This window comes from Hippocampus comes, unplaced genomic scaffold, assembly GCF_001891065.2.
Source record: "Hippocampus comes isolate QL1 unplaced genomic scaffold, H_comes_QL1_v1.1 scaffold64, whole genome shotgun sequence".
NCBI classification, from domain to species: domain Eukaryota; kingdom Metazoa; phylum Chordata; class Actinopteri; order Syngnathiformes; family Syngnathidae; genus Hippocampus; species Hippocampus comes.
In genome coordinates, this window is record NW_017842053.1 from 1076863 (window position 1) to 1086006 (window position 9144).

Below are 9144 nucleotides of genomic sequence, written 5' to 3' on the forward strand. Positions count from 1 at the left end.
TATATCGATATAAAATGATGTCAGTCAAATCACAATCTTCATGAACGTCCATGTTAAAATCGGGGTTTGATATTGTACAGAGCGGGGCTGCAGCGAGTATTCCAATCGTGTATTCAACCGAATATCCTCTCGACTAATCGGATACAGATGTATTTTGCATTATTAAACGAAACAACATGCATGTGAGGTGCAGTTTTTTTTTCTTTTTACACACACCTCTTCAACCCTCATCTTATGTTGCTGGTCAAACGAACCTCTTTTGAAGTGTGTATGGATTTTAAAAGGTGGTGCCTGGCCTGGTGAGTGATGTGGGTGTCAGCATCCACATTTCTGCTCAAAGTGCCGTCCAAAGCATTCATTTGCATATCTGCGGGTATTAGTCGAAAAACACCAGCCTCCACTTCAGATCAGAGCTCTTCCTAAAACACAGTCTTTGATTTGAGGGGTTCCCCCCAGCCCCCTTTATCATCACTGACCCATAACGTGAAGAGTGTTGACTATCGTTTCGATTTCACTCTCTTTTGTTCTAAAAGTGGCTTTCCTCTCCCTCCTGTTAGGATGCGCACCACACATGGCAGAAAAGCACAGATGTGGGCATGCGCACACAACGGCACGCATGACAACACGCGTGCACTAGCCACCACGTGCATGCATTCATGCATGCATGCATTCAGGGGCGGCCGTCTCCTCCCCCCACACACTTGCAGCAAGTTGACCCTCATATATAGGTCACCAATGTAGATTGAGGCACATTTTCACAAACAAGAGGATGGTCTCTAATATCGAGACAGATCCACAAGTGAATGCTCGTGCCACCATGCTGTCAGTTCAACTCAAAAGTGTATTTGCAGCGCTTTCGGTTTAATTTTTCATTTTACATTCAAATGAGGAGGTCTTTACTGAAGGTTGCGCACAACTTGCGGTCATTCGCGATTAGCAACAAGGTGCCGGACGACAGGATAGAATTTCAATTGAAAAAAAAAAACATCAAAAAAAAAACCAACCCCCCCCCTGCCGAAAACGGACCTTGTCTCAGTCTGGCGGCGGCTGCAGATGCGTTAATTACCCTTTTTGATCCCCATGCCTGATGCTATGAATGCTAATCAGCGACACAGGGCTCTTTTTAAATGGGTGAATTGGCAGTCACATGACCTGCCCCACACCACACGCGGGCCCTTCAGGAGTACATAGTGGGGGGTCGTTTTAAACACTTAATTAAAAAGTGGAGGCTGTAATCCTGTCAGAGCGAGGAGGGCGACGGGCTGAGTGTGTGTCGGAGCGGGGGACAAAAAGCGCAATGGAATGGTGGCCCTTGCACATTCCATGACAGCTAAAGCTCATCTGGAAAGCAAAAAAAAAAAAGACAGCCAAAATATTTGGATTACTGCTTGTATTGCTCCTGGATCCCTGGAACTTGACAAGGGCATAAATATGCAAGTAGGGTAGGGTTGGCGTTTATGGGAGTGAAGGGGGCAGAGCAGAGGGATGCAGGAAATGGGGGAGGGTCACGACAAAGCGGGTCTCGAGAAGATCTACAAGTGTCTGCCCTGGGTGGTTCCGACGACGTTAATGAATTAGGTTTGCTCCCGACACCAGTCGAAAGAGTCCGATTCAATAAAGCCTTGAAGAGAGAGAGAGCACACGTTTTGCCTGTGTGCGCGCATTACTGGACGTTGGCTTGAACGACGAGGCGCTCGCCATCAAAGCGCAACACGTAAATTGAAAAACAAGATCATGAAGCGGAGACGGCAGTCGAGCATATGGAGTAAGAAGCGGATACGAGTGGGCTCAGATTGCCGGGCGGTACGCTACACTGCGAACCTGTTAAGCCCATTAGCTCGGAGAGCAGAAGGGGTCTGTCTGCAGCCGTGCGGCTCGGGAAATTGGGGGAAAAAAACCGGGAAGGGACCAAAAATCACCACAGGAAAGCAGAACTTGGCTTATTCATCCAGATAATCGGAGACATGGAAAAATGATGTGGGAAAGTTCAGTTAAATTGTAAATGCAATCTGTGTGGTATTCTTCTGAATCGCACCAAAGGTCCATGGCGTGTACGACACATGGAGTGTTACACTCCAAGAATTTATGGAAGTACATGTAGAGGCTTTAACCATTTTTTTTTGGCACACCTAAAAAGTTCATTGGTCAATTTGACAGACAGCATGCTTAGTCAGGGGGAAAAAAAAAAAGTCAAGCTGATATCTTGAGCCCTTACTTGCCGTGGGAGTTGGGGAACGATGTTTATTTCCTTACATTTTCCCATCATGTTCCCCAAGACTTTTAGGGCGGAAAATTGAGGAGATCAACCAAAAGCGGTGCGGACTTTCGGAACAAAGAGTTTGATAAACCCGCTGGAATGGTATCGTGCGGGTGGTGGTATGTCTGGTGAGCAGAGCACACTGCTAAGGCATTGCAGTATGAAAATGGCTATGGAGACCCTGAAGTGGTGTTGTTTTTTTTTGGGGGGGGGCAGAATTTTAACCTGTCGGTGGTCCCTGTGAAGTTGAGCTTGCAGACACAAGTAAGTGGTTAAAACCCAGTGAGCCGCGAGATGAGCAGAGAGGATTAAACCAAGCGGTGCAGACAGACAAGGCCTTTTTTGTTTGCTTGTGCCTCGTCAAGCAACAAGCACTCAAGGAGATTAACCAAGCAGAGGTGTTAAAAAGAAACAATCTTTTGCCTTCCTTGAGCTCCACCCTGGTGAAAAAAAAATTAAAAAATACCCATCGCTTTTTGATTCACCACAAAGACAGACTAAAGGCAGGAGTAAGGCTTTAACTTCAATCTTAACCTTGAGCAGAGGTTGATCCAACCGTGGTGAGCTAGTCTAAGTTGACCATTTAATTAAACAGATCTGATTTGGGTGACACACGTCAAACCACCCCGATCTGTTGTGGGTAAAATTGGCCCATTTTAATTAAGTTGGCTAGAATATTTTTGAAAAAAAAAAATTTGCACGTTAAAGTTATTGTTTTTTTTTTTTTTTTTCCCCCAATTTCAACTCGCTCAGGCATCACAAGTGACCAACCGGGATCAGTTTGCTGTGACGCAGGTGACCTTTGATGTGACGAAGAAGAGCAGAAACCCTCCTCACTTTGAGAAGGAGCGTTACGAGGGCTTTATCTACAGCAACTCCATACCTGAGAGCATGATCCTCAGGGACCGCAGTAGCAACAGACCCTTTAGAGTCCGAGCGCGAGATGAGGACTTTGCCGGTGTAAGTTCTTCACTCGGTTCTGATAGAGGAGAGGCTTTGCGGTGGAGAGTTTTGGTTTTAATCCACTATTACACGAGTGTCCAAACTACAGCCATTTGCGGCCCGCCATCCATTTCTCAGCAGCCCACGATATGACAAAAAAAAAAAAAAAAATAGAACAGTATGATATTAGATAAGAAAAACCTTTATTTGTCTCACAAAAAAATATAAAAGGGAGAAGTAGAAGAACAAAAAGTATACAAGTAAATATGAATTATAAAATATAAATATAAGCATATTAAAAATGGGTGAGTGGGGGTGAGTCCAGGTTTTCAGCTTTTCATTATCGAATATATATAATATTTTATACATTATATTATATGATATATTTTCAGTCTTATAATGATACAAAAAAAAATGACATTTGACATGAGCCACAGGGTTAGTTAAAAAAGGTGATGGTGGGCCGAGTGAGAAGAGAGGATGTACTGTCGAACCTTTTTCTCTATTTGAAGATACTAAGAAATAATTATCTTCAAAAACACTGTCGTGAATAAAGATAATTCAGTTTTAGAGGCAAAAATCGTCTCTTCCACTTTGTGCTCTTTGGCTGATTTATGAAGACATCACATGAATGATCCTCAAGTGACTGTTTGAAAAATAATAACCATACGACAGTTTGCTCTTTTTCTTTTTTTGGTTCTAAATGTGGAGATGGGATTCGGCTGCTCTTAAATGCAGAGCTGGATCTACTCTGTGAGATGGACAACTGTTGGCCACCTCAAAAACTGGAAAAATCCTCAACTATTGACCCGAACCCCTTGAACAGAAAGCTGATGAAACTAACTAGACAATACAAACAAGATATAATTTCTTGCTTGACTGACTTAAGCATGTTTCAAAAAGAATTTTAAAGTGGCCCTATCACCCTCTCATTGTTCTGTATGTGGCTCTCAAACGAAAATATTTGGACAACCCTGTACTATTATTTTCAATCATTTTAGCCAATTAGCAGAAGATTAAACAGGAAGACTTGAAAGGGTACAAGACAATGAGTTTCTTGATGTACAATTCTGCTGCTTCCATGACATGTCGACCAGTTTGATCTGGATTGTCATGAAAGCCACTTCAACCAACTAAACCAGTTTGATGCAAGCTGAAATTAACCTGAAATGAACTGTAATGAAATACAATAATTCCATTTCATTCTACCAGTTGTACCTTCAACTTGACATGACATATACAATGTTGCACAACAAATTAGGAAATTTATGTTTGGTAATTTTGTTGCTGTTGTGACAGTGCTTCTTGGCAAATCTTATACCATTGCAAGTCCATTTATTACGTTTTTAACCATTGCAATGTTTGTAACAAACTTACATTTCGTGGATTGAGCAGCAGAGATGGCTATGTGGGTTGCGACACTGAAAAATATTTTTTTCTCCTCTTGCCGAACACTACAGCTCATTTTTCTGTAACCATTTATTTTTGTTTTGAATTTCTGGTAGCACCAGGTGAGCAGGGGTCAAGCTACTGTGGTCAGTAGGTGCCTGCTCCAAGAATCGTTACACCACATTGGACTGATCCGGATTGGGTTCATGCGAACGTTTGAAAGGGACACTTCAAGTCGGTGTTCATCAAAACTACGATTTGGCATTGTTTGGCGTGAGCCCTGTGACCTTCCCCACATGGATGTCAGTCAGAGACAGGCTGCTAAGTGGGCGTCCCAAGAAGAAAACACCCCAAGAAGAGTGTTTCCTCACCCCGTCAGCATGTTTACCATGGGCTGTCTTCGAAAGATATGCAGTCAAGGTTTGCTGTATGACATGGCCAACGACCCTCTGTCAAGCCAATTGTTCTAAAAGTGGCTTTCCTCTCCCTCCTGTTAGGATGCGCACCACACATGGCAGAAAAGCACAGATGTGGGCATGCGCACACAACGGCACGCATGACAACACGCGTGCACTAGCCACCACGTGCATGCATTCATGCATGCATGCATTCAGGGGCGGCCGTCTCCTCCCCCCACACACTTGCAGCAAGTTGACCCTCATATATAGGTCACCAATGTAGATTGAGGCACATTTTCACAAACAAGAGGATGGTCTCTAATATCGAGACAGATCCACAAGTGAATGCTCGTGCCACCATGCTGTCAGTTCAACTCAAAAGTGTATTTGCAGCGCTTTCGGTTTAATTTTTCATTTTACATTCAAATGAGGAGGTCTTTACTGAAGGTTGCGCACAACTTGCGGTCATTCGCGATTAGCAACAAGGTGCCGGACGACAGGATAGAATTTCAATTGAAAAAAAAAAACATCAAAAAAAAAACCAACCCCCCCCCTGCCGAAAACGGACCTTGTCTCAGTCTGGCGGCGGCTGCAGATGCGTTAATTACCCTTTTTGATCCCCATGCCTGATGCTATGAATGCTAATCAGCGACACAGGGCTCTTTTTAAATGGGTGAATTGGCAGTCACATGACCTGCCCCACACCACACGCGGGCCCTTCAGGAGTACATAGTGGGGGGTCGTTTTAAACACTTAATTAAAAAGTGGAGGCTGTAATCCTGTCAGAGCGAGGAGGGCGACGGGCTGAGTGTGTGTCGGAGCGGGGGACAAAAAGCGCAATGGAATGGTGGCCCTTGCACATTCCATGACAGCTAAAGCTCATCTGGAAAGCAAAAAAGTGACTCAAGTAAATCAAATTGTTCCCCAAATACATTTTAAGATTTGTAATACGGCAACGTTGGAGGAAGTATTACCCCTCCTGTAACGTGAACCATCAGTGTAGGTAATAGGGCTAGCGATAAGGTTAAAACTATGGTGCAGTGTGAGGCCATTCAAACAGTTTGAGGCGTGTCAGCAATGAGTACTGTATTTGGTCATGGTCACCAAAAATCATACTCAACATTGGCCTTGCAAGTCGAGGGGGCGCATGAGGCAGAAACACTCTCCCATAACGGAGTAAGCAGGATGCAAACTATGCCGTCATTCTCTATCCTTTGGGTATTTTGTGAAAATGTTAAAGACCCTTTAAAAAAAAAAAAAAAAAAAAAATGTTTATTTCCTGACATTTTCCCATCATGTTCCCCAAGACTTTTCGGGCGGAAAATTGAGGAGGAGATCAACTAAAAGCGGTGCGGACTTTAGCAACAGAGGTTGATAAAACCGCTGGAATGGTATCGTGCGGGTGGTGGTATGTCAAATGCTTATGTCTCTTTGTGAGGACATGGCAGCAGGACGACCAAATGCCATCCAAGTTGCTGATGCTTCACGAATTGAACCCCCTGGGGAGCACCAGGCGACAAAATAGGGATTTAGTTCTTTAGGAGGCGGTGGAAGAATCCCAGATATTACCCCCCCCCCCACCCCCACCCTTGCTGTTCCTGCTGATAAAGTAAACTTAAGGCTTTGGGCAGACAAATAGATTAAGGAGAGACTGCTCAAGACAGACAGTCAATAAGCCACACCATCCATCGCTCGTGTGTAGATGGCCGCCGAGACCAAATGCAGCAGCCATTGGGGCTTTTTTTCCGCTCTCTGATTGGCTGCGCGCTTTGCACAGTCGTGTTAACCTATATATGACAGGCTGCATTACAGTCAGCACGGGCAGCCACGCACACACGCACAAAAAGGGAAAAGACAAGCTCCATTTGGCCACGTGTCGGGCGAGAGTCAGTCCAAACATAGCAGTCGTGCGTGTGTGATTATTTCCACACACACACACACACACACACACACACACACAGACACACGCACACACACGCACATATGCACACATGCACAGCTTGAAGGAAAGCTAAACAACCAAGAGGAATCAAGGGGATGAGCGTTTGCTTATTAGCAGCAGTGCCAAGGCTAACAACAAAAAAAAAAGCTGCAGGATTGTTGTGGGTGGGCCTTCCTAAATCCGTGACTTTTGGCTAAGCCCAAAAAGTTGTTATAAATAAAATAAATAAATAAATAAATAAATAATAAATAAATCGCATTTTGAAATATTATGGTGCAAAACAAACAAAATGACTATACTTGGTGATATAATAGATTCTCAAAGTTTAACAATGTGTGATCAGGATAATATTGGTTAATTTGTGCTACTACTCTTTCCATTAAAGGTTAAAAAGAAATTATATATTATATATATTTATATAAAATGTCACGATATCCATATTGCTACCTGTGAAGTACGATAAAGTACTTCGACATATTTGAGAAGCAAGGAGGTCCTCTCTGGTGACAGTCGCACCACATAAACAGACCATTGGTATGTTGTGAATTTCCTCGTCGTTTGCCTTTTCATGGACCCCCCCCCCAAAAAAGGCCCCCTTCTGTTCCATTTCCATTCCACTCTTCTACCACGGCATCCGTGGGCAACCCGTTCTTTACATTCCAAAGCTCGAAGCGAGTTAAACCATTAAAGCCGACTACAGACGAGACAGTCAGCATCAACCATAATTGCCTCATCTTGCCGACAGAGCAAATGGGAGGGTGGTGCCATTGACATAAAGTGAGCTCTTATTTCCCCATCGTAAAAGAAAACAAGGACCTAATTGAATCTGATTTGCACTTCATTCCCGAAACTAATGCGTCTTAAATGCAACTCCTGCTGCAGTTGTTAGTCGGCAAAAACGTCTTCCGGATTATGCCTCATGGAAGACTCCCTTCTCTCCCATGAAACGGGCGGAGGAAGTGCCGAGTTTGCATTAACGCGGCACGTCCTCGCATGAAGACGGCCGTAACTGCCCAGTGAGCTAAAGTAATATGGGTCGTTCTTCCACAGAGGACAAAGAATATATGCACGTGAGTATTGTTATATTGTCTTACGACACCCTCTGTGTTAAAATATCTGTTGCCGAAAGCGTTGTAACAGCAAAAAATTGATGCGTTGGACAGTCTATGGCATTTTGCATTGTGTGTAAGCATTAACCTAGCGGACTTTCGTCTAAGTTATGCAGCGGTTTTAAACCCCAAATGTGTCATTCTCTTTGTTTTATGTTTCATTTGACAGAAAGCCTCAACCACAAGTGGCAAAAATCAGCATCTGAAGTTTTATCATTTCTCTGAGGTTTAACATGTCCTTGGGTGTGGCATTTTTCAAGGCTCACATAAACACTTTATTGCTCAACGCCAGACACAAAGACGGCTGCCAGATATGTTCGATAAAATTCAGAGTCTGCACTTCCTTACAGACTTCCAAGATTAGCCCACTACTGTGTGTTTTTGCCAGCGGGGGCTGGGGAAGGGGGTGTCAAACATCTTAGCAGCAGCATCTCTGCATCCCTGCTTCCCTCCTGCAGCTGGAATTTCAACTATGTCAGCCGGAGCTCACCAAACAGAAGCTCAAAGAAAACAAGGGTCGAAGACAGCGGGGAAACGGCAGGAGGAGATGAGGCGCGAAGGAAGGAAAGCGGGAAAGAACGAACAAGTGCTAAAAGCAGGTAAAAATAAGCCGAGTGTGAAGCAAGTCACGAAAACGACCGTGTATGATGGTGTTAGCTTTAGCACAACGTAGCCTTTGTTTATTATGGAGTCAAGCGTCAATTATATTAGCGACGATTTTGAGCAGGAGTGTTCATAATATTTTTTAAAAACTACAAATACAAAATAAAAACACATTCAATAAGTATTTTTTTAAAAACATTTTCCGTTTTTGGGTGGCGGGGACAGTACATTTGACATGGGGCATAACAGGCAAGTTTAAGAGCGAAATCCGTCTGAAAATTCCCCATTGTATCCAAATAAAAGCCACTCCAGTGAGCCACCGGGGTCTCAACAGGGCTCTTGTCATTCGGTCAACATTTTTAATTGGCTCCACCTCACAGAGTGGGCGAGCTAATTGGTTTGACAGCAGTGAGGAGGTCATCTAATTGGCTGGGTAATGGCGGTCATGAGAGGACAGAAGAGGAGGAAGGGAGGGAGTGTGGCAGGGTTACCATCTGGGCGTCG

General features: G+C 44.0%; 1 protein-coding gene across 1 annotated transcript in view; it reads right to left on the bottom strand.

Moving 5' to 3' along the window:
• Window positions 1-4627: 4627 nt before the first annotated feature.
• LOC109509908 (calcium/calmodulin-dependent protein kinase type II subunit gamma-like) overlaps window positions 4628-9144 on the bottom strand; it is a 29478-nt gene continuing 24961 nt past the window's right edge. The window contains exon 19 of the transcript XR_002167016.1: window positions 4628-4640. The gene's annotated coding sequence lies outside the window, so the exon portion shown is untranslated. The remainder of the gene's footprint in view (window positions 4641-9144) is intronic.